The sequence below is a fragment of the Sorex fumeus genome, unplaced genomic scaffold, assembly GCF_029834395.1.
Source record: "Sorex fumeus unplaced genomic scaffold, SorFum_2.1 ptg000003l, whole genome shotgun sequence".
NCBI lineage: Eukaryota > Metazoa > Chordata > Mammalia > Eulipotyphla > Soricidae > Sorex > Sorex fumeus.
In genome coordinates, this window is record NW_026606060.1 from 38,555,432 (window position 1) to 38,581,362 (window position 25,931).

Genomic DNA, 25,931 nt, shown 5'->3' on the forward strand with positions numbered 1-25,931 from the left:
TCACTCATGCCCAGTTTCTTCATCATCAAATTCTGCGACATTGCTTTTGGGTAGCTATGCTTCAAATCTCCCTGATGGAGCCTTCTGCCTTATCTGTTCAACTTTCTTTGTTGCTGAATTTCTGACTGCTCTTTCTGCTTTACATTTTTTTTACTTTATTTCTTTTTTCCTCTTTTTTTTTTACTAATGATTTGTATTTGTAAACTGGACCCACATAAACAATTCACGATAAACTCACTTTTTGAAAGTCTGTTGATGAGAAATTTTAATTACATCATCATCCTTTCATAAAAGTACTAAATTAGTGCCCTGATTATCCCTACAAGAACTGGGAATCTTTGAGAATTTGGCCACATATACACATAAAACATCCCTCAAAATCACCGTAAGAGATTAATAAGCATATTATATTTACACAGAGACATCATTTTCACTATTGTAATAGTAAAGATCAAAATGTGTGATAAAACTGATAAAGTAGAGTGGCAGAATTGTGTATATATTGCAAGAAGGAATTTTAATATATATGCCATTTATGGATTTTGGCAATAGGAAAATCTATAAAAAATATTCTCTTATCTAGAAATTCAAGCATCAGAAAAATTTTTATATATAAGACGTAACCTGTGTATATGATTAGCTACAGTTTATTGATTTCTGTAGGAAAATATTAAAAGCAGTGAAGCTCCAATAGCACGGTTTATATATATATATATGTGTGTGTGTGTGTGTGTGTGTATGTACATACACACATACATATATATTTATTTGTATATATGTTTTTGTGTCATAGTGCTGTGGTTTTACTCTTGACTCCATGCTCAGGGATCACTCCTGGCAGTGCTTAGAGGACCATTGGGTTGCCAGGGATCAAATCAGGTTGGCCAGATGCAAGGTAAATGCTCTACCTACTTTACTGTCTCTCAGCCCTAATTTTTATCTATTTTTATTTTTATTTTATTTTTTTCTTTTTGGGTCACACCTGGCAGTACACAGGGGTTACTCCTGGCTCTGCACTCAGGAATTACTCTTGGCGGTGCTCAGGGGACCACATGGGATGCTGGGAATTGAACCTGGGTCAGTCGCATGCAAGGCAAACACCCTACTCACTGTGCTATCTCTCCAGCCCCGGCCCTAATTTTTAAAAGCTCTAGAGTAACAAATTATATGCAACCAGCTGTAAATTCCTACATGCATTTTCATAAAATATATCATGGAAGCATGTGAGAAAAATATAACAAGAGTGACTTATAAAAGCTAAATTGGTAGCTAGAGAGAGACATTTGGGAACTTTCTAAAGTTTTGAAATCTTGGAACTTACTAATTTATAACCTGTTCAGAGAATAACTGAATGTTTATATGAGTTAATCATGAAATTATGTAAAAATTATTTTTGATTAGTAATTTTCTTAAAGTAGATATCTTTGAATAAGCAGATGAGAAGCAATATGAGTCAGGGGATTCAGGTACAAAGATGGAGTTAAGGAATGGCCCTCCCGTTGATCATCGATTTGCTCGAGTGGGCCCAGTAACGTCTCCATTGGAGACTTTGTTGTTACTGTGTCTGGATAGAGACAAATACCCAAAACAGAGAATCAGCAACACTGAAATCAAGAGACCCAAAATTTAACAATCACACTTAAAAAGATGCCTATCAAGAGGACAAGCTGGGGGCTAGGGAGGGACCCTGGGAACTTGAATGGAGGGAGAATGATATGGTGGTGTGATCAGTGCTGCGGTATTGTATTGTTTAAAATTCAACTATGCATATCATAGTGATTTAATAAAAAAGTGTTTACTGAAAACAAATATTAACTTCAAAAACAAACAAAACACTTAGAGTGTATTAAAGACACCAGGAAGCAATTTTCTCCCTAACATGCTATAGAACTTCAGCTTTCAGGTTCTGAAAAAAATTTATTTCAAATAGCGCTTCCCAAAGAGAGTGATCCTTCCCTATCATAAAACTCTGAAGTAGTACAGGGTGGGCAGTACTAGACTTTAATGGATATTTTTTATTTGCTCAATTAAATTCTTATTTATAAGAAGCAGCTGAAGTTTTGTCTGCAGTGTGTGTGTTTGTATGTGTGTGTGTGTGTGTGTGTGTGTGTGTGTGTGTGTCTGTCTGTCTGTCTGTGTTTTCTGAGTAGAGAACAGTAGGCTTAAGGAGTTTGGGAACCTCTGAGAGTAGCATTTTTTACAGTTCTATTCACAGACACATTTAAAACTGTCTCCATTGCTAAGATATTATAAAGGATATTTTAAAATAAAAATCAGATTTTTAAAATGCCACTCAAAATTCAGAAACAGTATTATGATTTTCTCCTACTTTGTTCTCACTTCTTATAATATTGTTATAATATTGTAACAAACACAATTTTTCACCTGTCATTTTTACTATTCCATTAGTGTATTCCTTTAATACTAAAGCCTCCAATTTTTAATAAAACTAAATAAGTGTAGGATAACACTGTTTTGTCCTTCCTCAGGTAGCTTAGGTTTATCATGTCACACCCATCTAAGGACACTGAACTTGTATTGTAAGCAATGTCCTTTCTGTATGGACACAGGAAGACAGTTAATATTATGCTTTGTAACTTGGGAGTTAATTGACTCCGAATATTTACTCCTGGGCATCTGCTTTCTTGACTCAATTGCCCTTAGTTCCTAGCACCCCAAAAGCAGGGTCCCAACGAGGGACTGAATGGACCCAGGGCAAGCTGTGAGATACCCTGGCATCGAAATGGGCCAGGCCAAAGTGCCACAATAATCAACTATAAATTGAGGGCATGATCATGGACAAATGCTGTCATAATCCAAAAGTAAGTAATGAGGAGACTAGGACCCTGCTGGGACTAGGAAGACTAACCTGGTCTGAGGATTGCGGAATGTATAATGAGATGTTTATATCTCTTACTGTGCTCACACAGAATGACCTTGCTAGAAATATTAGAAGTAGATTTACTACAACTATTTAAGTAGATTACTAGCTGAGGAAAGAACATACCCTTGTTAGGACCCCACCCTTGAGTGGATTTCCTAGTAATCTGGGATAATTTTTTTACATGAGATTTTATCCTTGAGTTAATCTCCTGGAGGAGTGGTCTTACCTCTCATTGTTCATTTGTCAATATGCAACCCACCTTGTGTCACCACCTTACGTGATTGCTATATAAACTAAGATTGTAAGCTCAGAGTGGGGAGTCAGAAGTGAGAGGGCTCGGGCTCCAGAGATCCAGAGTGAGAGCCAGAAGGAGCAAGTTCCCAAATCGGGGCCCAGGAGAGAAGGAGGCAGAAGAGAGACAGGAGTGAAGAGGATTGGAATAAACTACTATTGGTATCGACCGGCCTGGCCCTCGTTTCTTCTTCCGTCTGCCCTTGGCCAACAGCCATCCTGATCCATGCCACACACTGCGGTCAAGAGCACCAAACGCTGGCAGTAAGACAGTGGCATCCAGTGAGCCCGCGAACACACAACCTTCGGTGTGCTGAGATTTTACAAACAAGATTAAAAATTAAAAAGTAAATATCCTTAGTAAAGAAATATCATATAATGAGCAAGCAGCCCCCTGGAGCACTGAGCTCATCTCTTTTTATACTCATTCTATATAATCTATACAGTTAATACTGATCTTCTCATTTTATAGTTTAAAATACTAGGTCCCTCCACAAAAATATGTAGTTATCCCAAACTGCACAGTTGTGACCACTTAGTGTTGTTTTAACCTAGGACAATTTTATATGTAACAATTTTAGCCACAAGTTAAACACACACACACACACACACACACACACACACACACTGAACAAAACTGAAAAGAAAGTACTAACCTTAGAAGAAATACAAATTTTATGTAAAATCATATGAAATACTTTCTATTGTCCAAGTTGCATGCACTCTGTCATCTGTTAGAAATTAGAATCTAAGTAATGCTAATAGAATCAATAGACAGTTGCTGGAGTCTCCTACATGAAAACTACTAGAGAATGGTAGTGCTTCCTGTTGGTCCACTTTGGTGGACTATTTTCATAAAGTGACTTTCTCACAACTGTGCCACTCCATGTATGGAAGCAAGGTTTTGAGGTGTGTGTCGCCGTTGTTGTCGTTGTTTGAGGGACAAGGGGCTAAAAGTTGTGCTGATGGTGGGTAGTGAATCCTCCTTCCTATAAGTTATCAGTCAGTTCGACCGCTCAGTGCTAGAACCCAACTTGGGGAGAAAGGGCAATGTAAACATTTGGTATACATATCCCTGACTTTAATACTATCTCGAATTTCTAAAATAGATTTTAGTATTAGAAGGTTTGTGCTACTGTTGTTTGAATATACATTCTTACACTAACCATTCCTTTCACAGAGTTTGTTCTGTGAACAGTTTTAATAGAGCCCTGTTTCCTTTTTAAATTTTAGAAGGATTTCCCTTTCAAACTTAATTGTTCTAAGATTCTGTGTCTTAGACAAACTCAATCTATACAAACATTTTTTTTGAACTATTGAACTATTGAACTCCAGTTTGTTAATAGTTCTGGTAGGTAAAGGTAAAGGTGAAGGTAAAGGTAAAGGTAAAGGAAAAGGTAAAGGCCCTCCCGTTGATCGTCGATTTGCTCAAGCGGGCCCAGTAACGTCTCCATTGGAGACTTTGTTGTACTGTGTTTGGCATATCGAATACTCTCGGTAGCTTGCCGGGCTCTCGAAGAGGGGCGGAGGGATCGAACTTGGGTGGGCCATGTTGGCCGCTTGTAAGGCGAATGCCCTACCACCGTGCTCTGGTAGAATATTTACAAATTCTCTATCCTTTAGATAGATTAAATTTCAGACAAGAATAATCAGTCGATGGAGCTGGAGCAATAGCACAGCGGGTAGAGCATTTGCCTTGCACTCGGCCGACCCAGGTTCCATTCCCAGCATCCCGTATATTCCCCCGAGCACCACCAGGAGTGATTCCTGAGTGCATGAACCAGGAGTAACGCCTGTGCATCGCCAGGTGTAACCCCCCCCACAAAAAAAAAAAAGAATATTCAGCAGAAAGTAAACAGGCGGTTCTACCTCCATTTGCTGAATATCAACATATTATGTCATAAGTTGAGGTAATGGAGGTCTGCCAGGCTGCTGGGAGGAGGCAGAGGATCTCTGCTCCAGGGTCCATTGAGCCTGGAGCCCGAGGTCACAGAGTTCTGCTTCCCTGGATCTCTGGGTCTTCACTCGTGCGTGAGTCCTGGCCTGTCCAGAAAGCATCCTGGAGGGCCATGGCCTAGAATGTAACGAACAGGGTGATAGACTGTCCGAGTTCATTATGTCGACCAAGATCATTCATGGTAACTCACAATTCCAGAAGGCCGAATCTAAACATTGGACATGGGAGTCTCCTGGTGGACAGTTTTACAATGAAATTGACCATATCATATTCAATTGTTGGTTTTGCCTGACTGATGTCACTGTTGTTCCAAAATTCCAAACACGATTGGACCACTGTCTCCTTTGTGCAAAATTCTACTTCACAGAGAGAGGAGAAATGACTGCAAAGTTTAAGAAAAGAACTCCCAGAACGACCACCAACTGGGAGCTCTTTGGCACTATTGCAGAAACATGGGAAGATGCCGTCATTGACAACATTGACGAGGAATACTATCGACTGGTTCAGTACCTCCATGATTGTGCGAGGAACACCGAGAGAGAGATAGTCACAAAAAGATGACTGTCTTCGAAAACTCTCGAGCTCATTTGCCAACGTGGGTTGGCACAAGCTTCAGGCAACTGCAAGTGAATGTCTGAGCTTGCAAAGCAGTGCAGAGAAACAATAAAGGAAGACCTCGAAGAGAGAAGAGCAGCAGTGCTGGTAGCTATGGCAGAAGCTGGGAAAAGCATTCGCGACGCCCGCCTTCCTTCACCAGCTACAAGACTAAGATGACTGGCCTCCAACATCCTGATGGATCTATCACATCTTCCAGAAGGACAATGGAGAAGATTATTGATGATTTCTACTCAGATCTCTTTGATAGCCACGTCCATCTGCCCACATACCAAATTCCGCAGGATGAAAATGTCATTCCCAACGTTCTCCCTTCTAAAATCTGACATGCCATTTTGTCGGTAAAGAAACAAATAGCAACTGGTCCAGACAAGGTCAGACCCGAAAGATCCGAACACCTGAAGAACCTGCCATCAGTACTCATCAATACACTTGCTCGGCTCTTCATATGCTACATGTACGAATGCAAGGTTTTGTCCCAATGAAAAACCAGCAGGACTGTACTACCATACAAGAAGGGAGACATCCACAGCATTGGCAACTATTGTACAATCTGGCTGTTGTCTGTCGTCTACAAGCTGTTCACTCCAGTTATCCTGAATAGGATTGGCAGAACAATAGATGTAGGAAAATGATGCAAGCAAGCCGGTTTTTGAAAAGGATTTAGCACAATAGACCATATCCACACGATAACAAAACTCATTGAGGTTTCTTGGGAGTTCAAGATGCCACTCTGTCTAACGTTCATCGATTTAAAGAAGGCCTTTGATTGTGTTGAGACAGAAGCGGTCATCAAGGCCCTAGCCAAACAGAGCATTCAAAGTCAATACATCAGGATCTTCTGTGAGCTGTATTGTAGATTCACTACCAGGATCTCACCATTCTACGGGGAGGTGATCATTGACATCAAGAGAGGGGTTCAGCAGGGTGATACTATTTCACCAAAAGTCTTCAGTGCAACCCTCAAAAACGTCATGTGACAACTGGAATGGGAAGGAATGGGAGTGAAGATAGATGGTAGGCTACTACACCACCTCTGCTTCGCTGATGACATCATTATAATAACATCAAACATTAGCCAAGTGGCACAAATGCTGGCTGACTTCAACCATGAGTGTGGAAAGGTCAGACTACAGCTGAATTTAACGTAGACAATGTTTATAAGAAATGGTCTCGTTCCTGACGTTCTGTTCACTCTCAATGGGACGAACATCTCTGAATTCAACAGTTATGTGTACCTAGGTCGAGAAGTCAACATGACGAATGACCTGGCACCTGAGTTGCACAGGAGGTAGAGAGCAGCTTGGAGCACCTTCAAGAGCGTCGAAGAAATAGCTAAAAGGATGAAGAATCTCTAGTCCTGGGCACATTTTTTCGATTCCACTGTTCTTCCTGCATTAACATACACCTCAGAGACATGGTCACGGTCACGGTCCTCCCATTGTTCATCGATTTGCTCAAGCGGGCCCAGTAACGTCTCCATCATGAGACTTGTTACTGTGTTTGGCATGTTGAATACATCACGGGTAGCTTGCCAGGCTCTGCTCTGCGGGCGAGATACTCTCGGTAGCTTGCCGGGCTCTCTGAGAGGAGCGGAGGAATCAAACTCGGGTTGGCCATGTTGGCCGCTTGTAAGGCAAACGCCTTACCACTGTGCTATTGTTCCAGCCCCAATGGGCTCTAAGAAAGCAGGATGAGAACGTGATTCGGGTCTCCCAAAGAGGAATCGAAAGAGCTATGCTTGGAGTATCGCACTTCACTCAAATGAGAAAAAGATTCCGGAGTTCTGACCTTCATCGAATGTCAAGAATCAGGGATGCTATCTCGTTTTCCAAGGCGTTGAAAATGAGATAGGCTAGACACGTAATAAGATTTGAAGATGACCGCTGGACTAGAGCCATTACCGACTGGATTCTATGGGACGTCAAAAGATCTTGTGGCTGCCCACCTATGATGTGGTTCGACTTCTTCATCAAGACCCTCAACGATCAGTTTGAGGTTCTTCGTGTTCCTACAAAGAGCAGGTGCCTTTGGGCTTCATTAACACGTGACAGGGATGAATCGAGACATTACTGGAGCCCGCTCAAGCAGGTTGATGAGTAACAGGATGTCAAGTGATCAATTCAAGTGATGTCAGAAGTGAAATTAATCGATATTAAGATTATCCTGCCCTGTAACTTGTATTACTTAGGCAGTAAGTCATATTCAATCTTTGTTTATGTTTTGAATTTGCAACTAAAACTTTTCAGAGATTTAGGGTATAGGGAGGGAATAGAGAGGAAGGGAGAGGAAGAAATAAGGAAATAGAAAGAAATAATGACTTCATTAAGAATACAATAGTTCTATTTCATTTAATATAGAATTGCCTTGTTGAAAAAGAGTTTTATACAGAGATGTACCGGAGAAAGTAAAAAATCAGTTAAAATATTCTTAAAATACAAATGGGAAAAGGTTAAATATTTATCAGTATTAATTAGGATACCTATTTTATTTTATTTTATTTTATTTTTGCTAATGTATTGGAGCTACAGGAATGTGAATTTTCACAGTAAATATTAAAAATTCTTTAGAGCAACTAAATTTCAGGCAATAATAAAACCATGCCAGTAAATTATATAAATAGCTAGCATTCATAGAAATCGACTGTGAACCAGAATATATTATAAAGACCTTCAATGCTATTCCTATTTTATTTGACAACACCCCTATGATATAGAGCAATTTTATCTCCACTTTTGCAGATGAAGCTCTGGCCTAGAGGTGTTGGCTAATTTATCCAAGGTCATAGAACAAATAATTAATGAAACTGTCATTCAAAACCAGAAAATTCCATTTTGAAATAAATGACATGCTAATAATTACACAATAATTCTATGAAAGGTCAAGCTGGCTTAAGTTTCTTCCTAAAACTGGAAAATTATTGAAATTCATGAATGTATAAAATCAATAATAGTTATAATTCAGAGGAAAGTTGCATTAGAAAAAGATGGATTTTAAGTCATAGTAAGCAGTAAGCTTTGTGACTGGGTACAGATTCATTGTCATCACCAAAACTGGGTTTGTCTTGCTTACTAATGAAGAGGCCTTGGGAAAATCACCTGACCCAGGAACCACTCCATTTAATTCCTTTAGAAGATAAAAGCAGTAAATATCTCCTCCAAAGAACTCTTACCAAGAACAAAAGTGATAATATATGTAAATCTCTTCACCGTGCTGGACACATAGTATGCACTTAATAAATGATGCCTATTATATTATTATTATAGTCAAGTTTGAGTCATGACACCAAAGGGAGCTTATGCTTGGTAAATTCAATTTTCTCCCTCAGTGAAGTTGCTCATGTCCCTAACCTTTAATAGTGCCTAATTCAAGAACGATGCTCAATGATTAATCATATATTGTACTTTTATTACATTAGCTACTGTTGAATTTCATTTTTGGCTGTTTCATAACTTTTAGGAAATTTGTCTTTTTTTTTATAACTGGAAAGAGAATGTAAAAGAAGAAATACAAAGTTTTTTTTTGGTTTTTTTGTTTGTTTGTTTGTTTTTTACTATTTCCAAGTGCTGGAGCGATAGCACAGTGGGTGGGATGTTTGCCTTGCACATGGTCGACCTGGCCAACTGGAGTTCAATTCCTCTGCCCCTCTCGAAGAGACCAGCAAGCTACCGAGAGTATCTTGCCCGCCCAGCAAAGCCTGGCAAGCTACCGGTGATGTATTTGATACATCCAAATGCTGTACCAAGTCTCACAATGGAGACGTTACTGGGCCTGCTCTAGTAAATCGATGAACAATGGGAAGACAGTGCTGTAGACAGTGCTACAGTGCTACTATTTCCAAATTAAGAAGTACTTTGGTTATGGCAGAACATTTATCTTTTGTAACAATGTCTATCAAAATATTCGAATAGCAGCACTTGCAATGATTGCAGGGTAAATAATATTTAGAATAAAAGTTCAGAAAAATCTGAATTTGAGAATCTGGAATTAACTGTTTTAACTCAAATGAACCTATTATTTTACAGGTTGTTTTTAATCCACGTGTGTTTTCAGACAGCAATATTGTTAATTGTTATCATTTTGGCACAATCCTCAGGATCTTTTCAAGTTTCTAAGGACTTCCCAGAAAAACTCTCTCTGAAACAAAAGTTCTATAACTTTAGAAGTCACTTTCTGTTCTCTTTAAGTGAAAGTTTGATAAAATCATATTAAAAAATTGATTTCTTAAATTATCCATTTCAGTTAAGTCACAACATAATTTCTACCAATGGACTTTATGTCACTGGAGAGTGAAGTTAAATTTTAAACTAGATCTTGTACTTTATTATCTTAAATTGGATTATTTTTTAAGAAATTTAAGATGTGAGCCACATGTGTTAAGTAAAATACTAAGCCATTTCATAGATGTAGTTGTGTAGCTTTATTACCACCTTTTCTGAATTACCCTGTATACACTCCTTTTGTCACAGTGGCATTCATTAGTGACTGAACTTTCTTGCTTTTCTGTCACTGCCAGAACTTCTATGGATCAAACCTTGCCCTTACTTTGACTTGTATAGTTCTTCTTATTTAAGTCTCAGATCAAAAGTTTTCTCTTTGGAAATCTGTTCTTTGATCATCCATCTTAAATCCAATCACCCACTCCAATCATATGCTGGGAGTAGGGGGTAACCCTCGGTTATATTTTATTTATAAAGATCAAAATATAAAATTATTGTGTATTTTTTACTTATGAGTGTATTGTCTGCCTTCTTTATTGGAATACAATCATTGCAAAAGCTAAAACATTATCTCTTTGTTTACTGTTATATAGCTTCAGTTTCCAGGGATGTGTAGCGTATTTCACAGTATAACAGAATATATAGCAAATACTCAAATATATATATCAAAAGATCAAAATAGGTTAGTGTGATTAATAAAGTATGTAGCATTTAAATTGTCTGAATTAGTACAATACCTTCACTCCACCTCATTGGATTTAAGGTGTAAGTTTTCTAACTTAAGTATTGGATGGTTTTGTTTTTTGTTTTGTGGCTGTACCCAGTGATGTTCAGAGATAACTCTTGGCTCTGCACTCAGCAATCATTCCTGGCAGGACTAAGGACACCATATGTAGTTCCAGGGATCTAACCTGGATTAGCCATGTGCAAGACAAAGAGCCTACTGGAATTGCTCTGGTCCCCTGACTATTTGAGTAGGGGGAGCCACACCAAGTGGTAGTAGGGGCTTCCTCCTGTGGCTATGCTCAGGGATTGGTTTTGTGAAACTTGGACCATTTGTAGTGCTAAGGATAAAATCAAGTTAGCTGCATGCAAGGCAAACACCCTATCAACTATACTATACCTCTGGCTCAGAATTGATATTTATTACTACCTATTAACTTTATTTTTTTTTTAGTTTTAAAGAAATTTATTTAGAGAAATGTGAGGGGAAAGAGACAATGATATGTGGTTCAAGAAAGAACATGGACCCTCCAGAGTGGAAAAAGACTATCATTTTCTAACGTTGGTTTCTTGTGAGCCCTCCAACAAGTTACTGGTGCGTAACTCAATGATTTTCAGCTCGATCCAATGCCAGTCTACATGGATAAAAAGGCAAAAAGTCACTGAGCTGTGGCAATCCAGCAATGAATCCAAGTACATTTAATGCTCCAAAGGCAAAGATACAATTACAAATTTGCAAGTTTTACAGACATCATCCATAAGTTTCTGAAAAATCTACAAATGGCTTTACAATAACTTCATCACCAATATGCAGTGGGATGAACAGCTTTGATTGCTACTTCTGTTTTAACCGTTTCTTAGTTTGTCCACTTTTATTCTGTCCTTTCTTTTACTTCTTAGTAGGAATGGCCTTTTCTCCAACAAACAAACCTTTAGGATGTCCGGCATCTTTTGAAGTAAAATTCAAACCTTGCTTAAGTTTATTTACATTTTTCAAACTGAGATGTGAACTTTCTTTTGCTTTTTCCTTATTAACAGAACACATGACTCTAAGTTTTCTTCTCATCAGTTCAGAATTATTTAATTTCAAAGAAGGTGCAAAGCATCTGTATTCTTAAAGAGGACATAGCCAAAGCCTCTGCTGATTCCTTTGACTGTCTCTCACAATCCTTACAGCCACAAATCCTGTCACAATACAAAAGTGCTTCTCAACCATGGAATCTTCGACTTTGTATGGGAGATTCCCCACAAACACTGATCTCTTGTCCCTAGATGAGGCCTCTGATACAAAATCCATTGCAATTTGGTCTCCATTCCTTTTCAGAACTTTTGCAGCAGAACTCTCATCCTTAAACACAACATAGGCATGGATATTTTTCTGATAGGGATGAATTTTATGCTTTACTGCTGCCAACTTTTTGGACATCGTACCTTATAGCAGAGCAGTAGGGCATTTGTGTTGCATGCGACTGACCTGGCCAATGAGGGTTCAATTCCTTCACCCCTCTAGGAGATCCCGGCAAGCTACTGAGAGTATCTCGCACACACAGCAAAGCCTGGCAAGCTCCCTGTGTCATATTCAATATGCCAAACTCAGTAACAACAAGTCTCACAGGTGAGACATTACTGGGCCTGCTTGAGCAACTTGATGAATAACGGGAGGACAGTACTACCCTCTACTGGAGTCAGAGAAAGAAATCATGCAGATTCTATTTGTCCATAGTTTTTTTTTTAAAATTTTTTTCCCTTTATTTTATTTTATTTTTTTTTTTACAGTTGTAAATGTACAATTTTTTGTGCTTTGGTTTCAATTATACAATGATCAGATACCCATCCCTCCACCAGTGCCCATTTTCCACCACCATGGATAATATCCCTCCCACCCCAATCCCCCCATCCCCCCTGTCTCTGTGGCAGGGCAATCCCCTGTGTTCTCTCTCTCCTTTTGGGTGTTGTGGTCTGCAAAAGAGGCATTGAGTGGCAAACATGTTCAGTCCATAGTCTACTTTCAACATGCATCTCCCCTCCTGGGAGGATCCTCCAAACATCCTTTATTTGGTGCTCCCTTCTCTATCTGAACTGCCCTTTCCTCTAGGATACCCGGCTGGCCTCTAAGCTATGGAGTAATCCTCCTGGTGCTGATCTCAGCTATTCTTGGGTATTAATCTCATACTTTGTTACTTTATATCCCCCAGATGAATGCAATCTTTCTATGTCTATCCCTCTCTTTCTGACTCATTTCGCTTAGCATGATACTTTCCATGTTGTACCACTTGTATGTAAATTTCATGACTTCATCTTTTCTAAGAGCTACATAGTACTCCATTGTGTAGATGTACCAAAGTTTCTTAACCAGTCATCTGTTCTTGGGCATTCAGGTTTCTTCCAGTTTCTGGCAATTGTAAAGAGTGCTGCAATGAACAAACAAGTGCAGATGTCACTTCGACTATACATTTTTGCCTCTCTGGGATATATTCCCAGGAGTGGTATTGCTGGGTCAAATGGGAGCTCAATTTCTAATTTTTTGAGAATCGTCCATACTGTTTTCCAGAAGGGCTGAACCAGTGGACATTCCCACCAACAGTGAAGGAGTGTCCCTTTCTCGCCACATCCACGCCAGCATCGGTTGCTTTTGTTCTTTTGAATGTGGGCCAGTCTCTGAGGTGTGAGATGGTATCTCATTGTGGTTTTGATCTGCATCTCCCTGATGATTAATGATGTAGAGCATTTTCTCATGTGCTTTTTTGCCATTCGGATTTCTTCTTTGAGAAAGTTTCTGTTCATTTCATTGCCCCATTTTTGGATGGGGTTGGATGTTTTCTTCTTGTGGAGTTTAACCAGTATTTTGTATATCCTGGATATCAACCCCTTGTCAGATGTGTATTCGGTGAATATCCTTTGCCATTCTGTAGACTGTCTTTGTATTTTGGTCACTGTTTCTTTGGAGGTGCAGAAGCTTCTTAGTTTAAGATAGTCCCATTTATCTATCTCTGTTTTCACTTGCTTGGCCAGTGGCGTGGCATCTTTGAAGATACCATTAGCTTCAATGTCATGGAGGGTTTTGCCAACTTTATCTTCAATGTACCTTATGGTTTCTGGTCTGATGTTGAGGTCTTTAATCCATTTTGATCTTACTTTTGTACATGGTGTTAGGCAGAGTTCTGAGCCTATTTTTTTTGCATGTAGCCGTCCAGTGATGCCAACACAATTTGTTAAAGAGGCTTTCCTTACTCCACTTCACATTACTTGCACCTTTATCAAAGATTAGATGAGCATATGATTGAGGGGAGATGTCAGTGTATTCAACCCTGTTCCATTGGTCTGCAGTTCTGCCTTTGTTCCAGTACCATGCTGTTTTAATTTTTACTGCTTTGTAGTACAGTTTGAAGTTCGGGAGGTTGATTCCTCCCATTTTCTTTTTCCCAAGAATTGCTTTAGCTATTCGTGGGGGCTTATTGTTCCATATAAATTTCAGGAGTGTTTGCTCCATTTCTTTGAAGAATGTCATGGGTATCCTTATAGGGATTGCATTGAATTTATACAATGCTTTCGGTAGTATTGCCATTTTGACAATGTTAAGTCTCCCGACCCATGAGCAGGGGATATCTTTCCATTTCCTCATGTCCTCTTTTATTTCCTGAAGTAGCGTTTTGTAGTTTTCTTTGTACAGGTCCTTTACTTCCTTAGTTAAGCTGATTCCTAGGTACTTGATTTTCTGGGGCACAATTGTGAACGGGATTGTTTTTTTCATGTTGCTTTCTTCTCTCTCACTGTTTGCGTATAGGAAAGCCATGGACTTTTGGGTATTGATTTTATAACCTGCAACTTTACTATACGAGTCTATTGTATCTAGGAGTTTTTTGGTGGAGGTTATTGGGTTCTCTAAGTAGAGTATCATATCATCTGCGAATAGTGAGAGCTTGATTTCTTCCTTTCCTACCTGAATGCCCTTAATATCTTTTTCCTGCCTAATCACTACTGCAAGTACTTCCAGTACTATATTGAATAGCAGTGGAGAGAGTGGGCATCCCTGTCTCGTCCCTGATCTTAGAGGGAAGGCTCTCAGTTTTTCCCATTGAGGATGATGCTTGCTGTAGGATTGTGGTAGATGGCTTTAATTATGTTGAGGAAGGTCCCCTCTATACCCATTTTGGCTAGGGTTTTCATCATAAAGGGGTGCTGGATCTTATCAAATGCTTTCTCTGCATCTATTGATATGATCATATGCTTTTTATCTTTTCTTTTTTTGATATGGTGGATTATGTTGATTGATTTCCGAATGTTAAACCATCCTTGCATCCCTGGGATGAATCCTACTTGGTCATGGTGTATGATCTTTTTGATGAGTAGTTGGATTCTATTTGCTAGTAGTTTGTTGAGGATCTTTGCATCTGTGTTCATCAGGGATATCGGCCTGTAATTCTCTTTCTTTGTGGTATCTCTGTCTGCTTTTGGTATCAGTGTGATATTTGCTTCGTAGAAACTGTTCGGAAGTGTTTTTGATATTTCAATTTCGTGGAAAAGCATAAAGAGGATTGGGAGTAAGTCTTCTTTAAAGATTTGGAAGAATTCACTAGTGAATCCATCCGGGCCAGGACTTTTGTGCTTGGGGAGAATTTTTATTACCATTTCAATTTCCTTGATGGTGATAGGTCTGTTCAGGTATTCCAGGTCTTCTTGGTTTAGCCTTGGGAGTCTGTAGGAGTCTAGGAATTTATCCATTTCCTCGAGGTTTTGATGTTCCGTGGCATAAAGCTTCTCAAAGTACTCCCTGAGGATCCTCTGAATTTCTGTGGTTTCTGTTGTAATGACCCCCTTTTCATTTCTGATTCGGTTTATTAGGGTTTTCTCTCTCCCTTTCCTTGTGAGTTTTGCTAGAGGCTTATAGATCTTGTTAATTTTCTCAAAGAACCAGCTTTTCATTGATCTTTCGGATTGTTTTTTGGGTTTCCATCTCGTTAATCTCTCTCTGCTCTGAGTTTTATTATTTCCTTTCTCCTGTTCGGGTTGTGCTCCTTTTTTTGGTCCTTCTCCAAGCTCTTAAGCTGTGAGGTTAGGTTATTTATGTGTGCTCGCTCCTCCTTCCTGAGGAATGCTTGTAGAGCTATAAACTTTCCTCTTAACACAGCCTTTGCTGTGTCCCATAAGTTTTGGTAACTCGTGTTCTCATTTTCATTCGTTTCTAGGAATCTTTTTATTTCCTCTTTGATTTCCTGTCTAATCCACTCGTTGTTCAATAGTGCACTGTTTAATTTCCAGGTGTTCGATTTAGTTTTCTGCTTTTGTATGTGATTTACTTCTAATTTCAGCGCATTATGGTCTGAGAAGATTGTTGATACAATCTCTACCTTCTTAATTTTATGGAGGCATGTTTTGTGGCTCAGCATGTGGTCTATCTTGGAGAATGTTCCATGTACGCTTGAGAAGAATGTGTATTCAGCTTTGTCCATAGTTTTTAAAAAGTGACTTCAGCTTCTTTTTAGTATATATGACAGGTAAATGCTCAACAAAAATTGTTCTCTCATTCTTTAAACTCTCCTCTTCTTGGTTGATTTGAATCTTCTTTCTTTGATTTACAATTGTGTGATCTACATGGTCAAGTACATTTTTATCTGCTACTATATTACCAGATTGAGAAGTTTTCCTTTTCTGCCCTCCCCCACTTTCTGGTAAAATTCTTCTAAATCAGCACTTGCTAGAGCATTTTCTCTCTTTCCCATTTTTTTTCTCTGCATCAGAACATTTCTTCACGTTCATTTTTTTCAGTACATTTCTGCAACCGTGGTTTTTTATTTGGTGACGTATTTTCTTCCTTCTCATCCTGCTTCCTTTTGTGGGTGTTTTCTTTAGGCACCAGCACGTAAAGGGGCCGAAACTGCGGCTCACAAAAGCTGAAGAGGAATGCCAGCCGAACTGTGCTGCATCTTTGCCCAAGTAGACGGCTACGAGCCACTCACCACTTCTGGGGTTTTTTTCTTTTTTCATCCATTTGTTCTTCCCTTCAAAAACCATCCTAGTTACCATGCTACTGAGAATCACAACACCTAACTTTCTATTTTATGTAGTAACTGTCAACAAATGAAGGACTTGTTTTAAAATGATGGTAGTAAGACATTCAGTTCAGCAAGAGTTTATTAAACATCTTTAAGCATGCATTTCTAACCATTGTTAGAAATAGATGACCATATATCTGGCAACATAAAATATAGCCTTGATGTATTAAAAGATAGAATATGTTGTGATATTGATCAGAAGAATGAATTTATGTAGTATATGACTCAGAATGTATTCTTTTATACTTCCTTTCCGAGTTGAGGCTTGTAATCTTATTGGTAAATTTATCTTTAAGCATTTGATGCCGCACTGGCATCTTATTATCTCATTCTTGCTTTGGACAACCTGGCAGGCTACAGAATGTAACCTGCTCACATGGCAGAGTCTGCCAAATTCCCCGTGGCGTACCCAAAATGCCGAATACCAGTAACAATGATGGGTCTTATTCTCCTAACCCTGAAAGAGCCTTGAATGTGGCACTTTTTAGAATCTCAGGGCTAGGACAAAGGAGACTTTACTGGTCAAAGACTTTTCTCCTTTGTCCTAGCCCTGAGATTATACATTTAGTTTCTGTATAACTAAAATAGCATGGGTTAAAACTAAAAGACACACAACTTAACAGCAGAAAATATGTGTATTCAATACACCAGTTACTTCACTTAATCACTTAAGTGCCACACCAGTTACTTAATATTCAATATATATAAATTTCTCGGGTGATAAACAACAACAAAAAAATCCCAAAGTCTTATTAAAAATGGGGAGAATACAACCGCCATCCCACTCAACTACTCAAGGCAATTGACGAACAAGAAGATGATCGTGATTGTGAAGCATGCATTTATTTTTCTATTCAGATAAACAATATTAACTTGTTTATTCACCATAGGAAAATGAGTTAATATTGTTTAGATTCTCCTAATTAGTATATGTCACTAGTTCATATTTGCTTTATTCTAGGTTTAGCAAATACAAGTAAACTTCCTCTTGTCTCTTAGAAATTGGCATGTTCTAGATATATTTATCCAATTCTTGAATGCAGTTTTTAGTTTCTATGCCAACAGTTGCTGTTCATACAAGATATATGCTAATTTCTCTGTAGAATAGTTTTATACAAGAAACTAGAGCCATGACTCAGTGAGCTAGAAGGGTGAGTTAAAAATTGAACAAATTTTCCATGTAGTACCACTTGTACGTAAATTTCATGACTTCATCCGTTCCAACAGCTACACAGTACTCCATTGTGTAGATGTACCAAAGTTTCTTTAACCAGTCATCTGTTCTCGGGCACTCAGGTTTTTCCCAGATTCTGGCTATTGTAAAGAGTGCTGCAATGAACAAACAAGTGCATATGTCACTTCGACTATACGTTTTTGCCTCTCTGAGATATATTCCCAGGAGTGGTATTGCTGGGTCAAATGGGAGCTCAATTTCTAATTTTTTGAGAATCGTCCATACTGTTTTCCAAAAGGGCTGAACCAGTAGGCATTCCCACCAGCAGTGAAGGAGGGTCCCTTTCTCACCACATCCATGCCAACACCAGTTACATTTTTCTTTTGGATGTGGGCCAGTATGGGAGATGCATGCTGAAAGTAAACTATAGGCCGAACATACCAAACAGGATTGCCAATCAATTCCTCTTTTGCAAACCACGGCACCGAAAAGGAGAGAGAACATGGGGGAGTGTCCTGCCACAGAGGCAGTTGAGATGGAGGGCTGGGGGTGGGAGGGATACTGGGATTAGTGGGGGTGGAGAATGGGCACTGATGGAGGGATGGGTACTTGTTCATTGTAAACTGAAATCCAAGCACAAAAATTTGTAAGTCTACAACTGCACCTCATGGTGTTTCACTAATAAAAATTAAAAAAAAAGATAACTGGTGAACTGAGAGTAGACTTAAAAAAATTGAATAAATTTAAATGCAAATAATTGAAAACTGAAGAAACTATAATAACACCATGAAATCGTTATAAAACAACCTGAATTTAATCTGTAAGTGGAGAGCAGTGAGGGGAAATCCTCTGAAAGAAGTGTTTTTGAGCTGAAACTATAGGGTGAATTCAGGTTAGCTAGGCAGAAGGTTTTGTGCTTAGAAAGACACCTTAGGAAATTTGCATAGTCTCTGTGTAGAGAAAAAAGGGATTAAAACATTTAAGAAACAGGTAAAAGAACAAGGGCAGCGGAAGATTTGCAAAAAGATTGTGGTGTCTGAAGCAAACTCAAAGTAACCTGTGGACAATGCTAAGGTTTTAGAACGCTATCTTTTATGCAATTTAAAGATTACACTGTTTTATGAAGAGGAGTATAAATTATATTTGCATATTTAGAATTTCATTTGACTGAGTGTTGAAGATGAATAAGAAAATCTAAATCTAAAGAAGAGACAACATACAGCCAAAGAGAAGGGCCACATGGAGGGCGGGAACCACAGAACCCGGAGAAAAAAAAAAAACAGGTTCCAAAAAGAGCCGAGATCACCGGGAAGTCCCAGATGGGGTTGGTACCGCATCCCGCCTCCCCCAGATGGAACCCCGGTGACCAGAAGCCTCTACAAGCACAGCTCGAGTATGCGGGATCTAGGACTTTTTCTCAAAACATCTCTCTATATACAAAGTGATCCATGGGAAGTAAACCACCCAACGTCTCTCTGAAAATCAGAGTTAAGTTTGGAGCACGGCCACAGCCCCAGAAACACAAGGACTTAATGCAGAACCCAGCAGCTTGGAGCAGAAAAGTGAACGGACTATGCGTTAATCCAGGCCATCATGTCTGCCCGGAGGGGAAAGGGTGTTGCCCCATTCGCCCTCTCTTCTCTGGAAAGAAGGATGGCGGCCACATGGGAGCCTTGTGGACAGCAGGTATGAGCCGGGGGTGTGGGGGCGACTAAAACCTCATGGGAAGGGGGGTGTTCCGGTCCATCCTTCACACCCTACCGAGGTCACCAGTTGCCCCCCACGAGCGGCTCCCCAGCACGGCCACAGCTCCAGAAGCACAAGGACTTAATGCAGAACCCAGCAGCTTGGAGCAGAAAAGTGAATGGACTATGCGTTGATCCAGGCCATCAAGTCTGCCGGAGGGGAACGGGTGTTGCCCCATTCAACCTCTCCTCTCTGGAAAAAAAGATGGCGGCCGCATGGGAGTCTTGTGGACAGCAGGTATGAGCCGGGGGTGTGGGGGCGACTAAAACCTCATGGGAGGGGGGCATTTCGGTCCGCCCTTCACGCCCTACCGAGGCCACCAGTTGCCCACCATGAGCGACTCTCCAGCACGGCCTTAACTCCAGAACACAGAAACCAATTTCTTAACTATCTGACTTTCAGTAGAAATACTTCCAGGGTCAATAGGTAAAATAGCAGAAATCCAAAACCAACATTTAATTCTTGAACCCAGCTGTAGAAAGCAAATCACTTCACAATGCTTTTTCAGCATGTCTGATTTGGGGGGGGGGGTAAACTCTAAATAATAGTGGTGAATCTTTTATTGAAACAATGAATCTAATCAAAGCAGATAGAGAGTTAACTAGAATTCATCTGCCTCACAGGGACTGGGAGGGGTGGGGATGCGGTTTTATTGGGGTTCTTCATGGTAAAAAATAAGTATTGGTAAAGGGAAATGTGTTTGATATTTGCATGACTGAGACCTAAACCTGAAAGCTTTGTAACCTTTCCCACAGTGATTCAATAAATAAATAAATAAATAAATAAATCTAAAGAAGAGCGGAGATGATCCCGTTACTCTATGGTTGAGAGATCATGACTTAACTATGTAAAAAAAATCAAAAGAATTAGTGTGTATATGGCAGGGCTAGAGCTATAGGACAGCTGGCAGGCGCTTGCCTTGCATGCAGCCAACCTGGGCTAACTCCGGTTCAATACCTCTGCCTCTCTCAGAGAGCCCAGCAAGCTACCAAGAATATCGCACCTGCACGGCAAAACCTGGCAAGCTAACCGTGACATATTCGATATACCAAACATAGTAACAAATCTCACAATGGAGATGATACTGGTGCCTGCTTCAGCAAATCTATGAACAACTGGAAGACAGTGCAGTGCTATACCATGGCAGCCACTGTGACATGGAATGTTAATACAGAGACTAAAGCTGTATCTATTTTAAGGAATAACAGAAATGCACCTCCACTGACAAACTTTAATAGCTTGTTCTTGTAGATTGACTTTAAGAAAAATCTATTATTAACTAGTTATTGTCAAAAATAATTTTAAATAGCAACTGCAGTAAAAAACAAAAATCACATGTGTTCATTGTTTTGTTTTGTACAACCATCAGTACTTCTGTCTTACTCCTGGCTCTGTGCTCAGGGATCACTCATGGACATGCTCAGGGTACCACATGGTATGCTGGGGATTAAAGTTGGATCAGCCATGTGCAAGGCAACTGTTTTGTCTGCTATTCTCTCTCTCTCTCTCTCTCTCTCTCTCTCTCTCTCTCTCTCTCTGTGTCCCCTGTTTGTTGACTATTGTCCCAATGTATACATGAAAAAAATAAATCTAAAAAGCTATTTAGAACAAATGCCCTGATTATTAGGTATCATTTTTCTTTTGCTAAATGTTCTATTATTAAAATTTAGCTCATTGTTGAGGAAAAGACACATACTTATTTATTAATGAATGATAGAATAAATGAATTTTTAAATTTTGCTGTATGAGAACAGAATTTAAAACCACAAAATTTGGAAGGACCCTTTAAGATATAAATGTACACAAAATTCGATCTTTTACATGGACTAATTTAGTGGTAAGGGTAGCCCTTCAGTTTTGGGATACTGTTCAAAACGGCTGGATCAGATGCTTCTTCACACCAAAGTCTAGGTCTAATTCCTAGCACCTCACCACCAACCTTGAACAGCCCCCAAATCTTAACCCTACCTAAACAACACTAGATATGATACAAAGGGAGCCAGAAGTTGTGGGACGTTTCCCAGAAAGTAAATTGACTTTATTCTTTTTAGCATAAAACTTCTAGGTATTGACTGAAAATTCATTGAAATGACCTGCAGATGAGGAAGAAAAAAAGGAAGAAAATATACTGTTTGTTGATTTTGCTATGGTTCACTTCTATAGGAAATGACTCACTTGCCATCTGGAAAAGAATTAACTAAGACCTAAATTTTTCTGAAAACTTCCTCTCTACCAGACTGAGATTTTTAAAAATTTCAAAATTATTTCTTTATATCCACAATGTATTTCTTAATCTGTTTTTTTTGGCAAATAAAAATGAATGAAATGAATTCTACACTCAAATATTTCACCATCTAGTTAAAGAGAAAAATGAAGTCGTAAGTTGTTCTAATATAGACGGCTAAGCATTGTCATAGTGTACATACAATAAAGGAATCCCAAAACATCCTGGAATGACTTATTTTAGTTTAAATTTCTGTAATAAAACACCCATTCCAAACTATATTTTCTTTGAACCTTGAGATTTAAATAAATGAACTTTAGGTGAACATAGTTCAGCCTATAGAGCAGCATCTTATTGATGAGAAGAAATGATAAATAACGACTGGGAAAAAATCCTGAGCATTAGGGAAATGTCTAGGACTTTTCACGTTGCAATATAGATATTGAGTAAGAATTTTAGTGGCAAATAAAATGTGAGTCACAGGGTAAGGTCACTGTTGGTACTGAAGACAGTTAGAAGTTATGGGTCTGTCAGACTAAACAGGATCACTAAGATGTGAGTGTCAGTAAAGCAGAGGCTAAGTGATTAAGCTGGGAGTAGTTGTCAACATGATATGCTTGCTGAGAGAAGGATACCGGAGAGAAAATTGAGAGAAAGGGCACTGGTGAGGTAGGAGGAAACCCACCACAGTGTCCTGTGTTTCAGTAAGGAGGGTATGATCAAAGATGTTAGGTACTACTGATAGGTTTAGTATGATGCAGAGAGAGGACTGATCTTAGACCCTAAAATTAAAGATTCATCTAAGTACCTAGGTCTGGAGCAGTTTGCCTGCACTTACAGGAATAAAGTTCTGACCGAAGTGGGGCTCAAGAAGCAAAGGGTTTGTTTTGCATTGGAGAGGGCAGATGCAGGTAAATATTCAGACAGGAAAAAAAAAGTAGATAGAAGTAATATAGGAATACGTATGGTTAGAAATAATGCTCCTTCGAAGTTCTAGAACATCTGCCTGCACTAAAATCTAAATTAGGTTTGAAAAATGTAAGTTTATTTTTATATCGATGTATGTCTAACATCACTTAGAACATGTTTGAGTATATATAAATTTAACATAACAACAAAAGAAACTCATATTTTGAAATAGAAATGATATAACTATACATATATGTAGATATTTACTAAACTACCTTCTAAAGTGTGATTGCATCTATATATACATATGTGTGTGTTTATATAAACATACATCTGATGGAAAATTATGTAGTTTTTATTTGTTTTTAGTTCAAACTGTTTTTCAGATAAGAAATCAGCAAAGTCCTGTGCACAGAGCCAAAAGCAAGCTCTGAGTACCATTAGGTTCAGTCCGAAAGTCAAACAAAAAAGAAAATGAAATCAAACTCTTTAATCATATTAAATTAAGAAAAGTTATATCTCTGTCTCTATTTAAATTAACTTGTTTTAATATTTGAAACCACCAGTTTAATATGTATTAAAATTTATAGATGTAATATGTATATATTACATATTATAAATACATAGATGTAATACATATATATGCACTATATATATTATTTCTCAGATAGTACATAGTAGAATAATTTATTTTTATAATATCTCTGTTTGGTATGATGCGGAGAGAGGACTGATCTTAGACCCTAAAATTAAAGATTCATATAAGTACCTAGGTCTGGAGCAGTTTGCCTGCACTTACAGGAATAAAGTTCTGACCGAAGTGAGGCTCAAGAAGCAAAGGGTTTGTTTTGCATTGGAGAGGGCAGATGCAGGTAAGGCCTTTGCCTTGCATGCGGCCGACCAGGTTCGACTCCCAGCATCCCATATGGTCCCCTGAGCACCACCAGGGGTAATTCCTGAGTGCAGAGCCAGGAGTGACCCCTATGTATCACCAGGTGTGACCCAAAAAGAAAAAAAAAGTATTGACTGACTAAAGAACTAAGCTTACAATAGTGGTGGTTGTGTGAGGGAGGTGATGAGGGGCACTCTGCTGGAGGGCATATTGTTTGAACATTGTATGAATGCAACAGTATCACCAACAATGTTGTAAATCACGGTGTCTAAATTGAGAAAATAAAATAAATAAAGTAATTTAATTGCAAAATAATTCTTTTCTGAATAATTCTTTTCACTTTGAGTATTTTTCAACAGTATACATAGCACAGTGGTAGGGCATTTGCCTTGCACGCAGCCAACATGGCCGACCCGAGTTCGATTCCTCCGCCCCTCTCGGAGAGCCCAGCAAGCTACCGAGAGTATCTCGCCCACACGGCAGAGCCTGGCAAGCTCCCCATGACGTACTCGATATGCCAGACACAGTAACAACAAAGTCTCCAAGGGAGACGTTACGGGACCCGCTCGAGCAAATCAACGAACAACAGGAGGGCCTTTTATACATAATTCTAAATCTACAGTGGTATTCCTCCTATGAATTTTTTGTCTGCAATTTGCTCTCTGATAAATCATGTTTTCTAAATTATGGTTTCCTTTGGACTACATGTATTTACTATACTTAGGGTTTTTAAATATTCTATTTGCAACTGTGACACAAGTATACTTGGGAGATTGTAAAGCCCTGATGTTCTACAATTTTGTGTGACCCCCTACTCCCTAATATAGGAGTAAACTGTGATTTCTTTTGACTAGTAAAATATGGCAAAAATGATTGATTCCATTCTTATAATAATGTTAAACAGAAATACATTGAAAAGAGGTTCTCCTGCTGTCTTTGAAAAGGCCAAGAGCAGTGTTATGAGCTGCCTATGGAGAGGTCCACAATATCAAAACAAATGTTGATCAAAACTAAAGATGGTCTTCAGCCATTTCAAGTGAAAAGCCAGCACCTGTAGTCATTTAGGTACGAAGTGGTACTTTATGCAAACAACTTGAGTGAGCTCAAGAGTTTTGTTTTTTTTTTTTTGTTTTTTTTTTTTTTTTGTCAATCCTAAGCAATGATATGATTCTGTTGGCAAAATGAACCACATAAAATTTAAGAATTTCTGTATAACTAAAATAGCATGGGTTAAAACTAAAAGACACACAACTTAACAGGAGAAAATATGTGTATTCAATACACCAGTTACTTAATATTCAAGACATATAAATTTCTCGGGTGATAAGCAACAACAAAAAAATCCCAAAAGTCTTATTAAAAATGGGGAGAGTACAACCGCCGTCCCACTCACAGCTGCTCTCCACATGGCATGGGAGGCATGGGCTGAGCCTCACCCAAAAGTGAACCCCTGGAAACCCAGGTATTCGGGGCTTTGTGACTGACAACTCTGGGTTCAACGGGATTGAGAATGAAGATCCTCTGCCCATAACCCCCTGTCTCCAGCAACTCAGAAGTCATGTCCATAAGCCACTTCTGGCTTGCACCACATAATCTTGTCATTGGACACTATCCAGATAAAATGTCTTTCTCTCCTGGAAGGGAGCATAACATGGCACTTGCCATAACCGTGCCACTGGACTAGGTGCCAGGCTGTTTCGTTTGGAATGCCTCAAAGGGGGGGGGGGTGATACACCTCCCTGCCCCAAGGGACCCATTCCTGGCAGCTGAAAACCTTCAGAACTCAACAGCCGCCATGCACATGGCCACTTTCCACATGCTCAGGCCGAGCCTCACCCACAAGTGTAGTTACTCCTGGACTGCACAACACTTCATTCCACACACCCTACCCATACTCCAAGAGTACCACACCACATTTGATGGGATTCAAAGTAGCAGGCAGCCAGTCTTAGAGGGAAATATTTTACACACACATGTTTGTTTATACATACATACATACATACATACATGCATACATATACAAATATAATTATACATATAAAAGCACACAAGACTCAACCTCTAACAACATGTTAGTGATCTCTTATAAAGGACTTAATGGCACCTGGATGAAATACAACAATCTTCACCCTCTTTCCTCCAGGGATACTTTTTTGTAGCATTTTTAGTGATTTTTCATAACAAACAATACAAAATATATTATTTCATTTGTGCTTTGGGGCAGGGATTAAGGTTTGGGATAA

At 39.0% G+C, this 25,931-nt stretch overlaps 1 pseudogene; it reads right to left on the bottom strand.

Moving 5' to 3' along the window:
* Positions 1-11,525: 11,525 nt before the first annotated feature.
* LOC130028623 (RNA-binding protein 34-like) lies at positions 11,526-25,248 on the bottom strand (annotated as a pseudogene).
* Between the last annotated feature and the right edge of the window lie 683 nt (positions 25,249-25,931).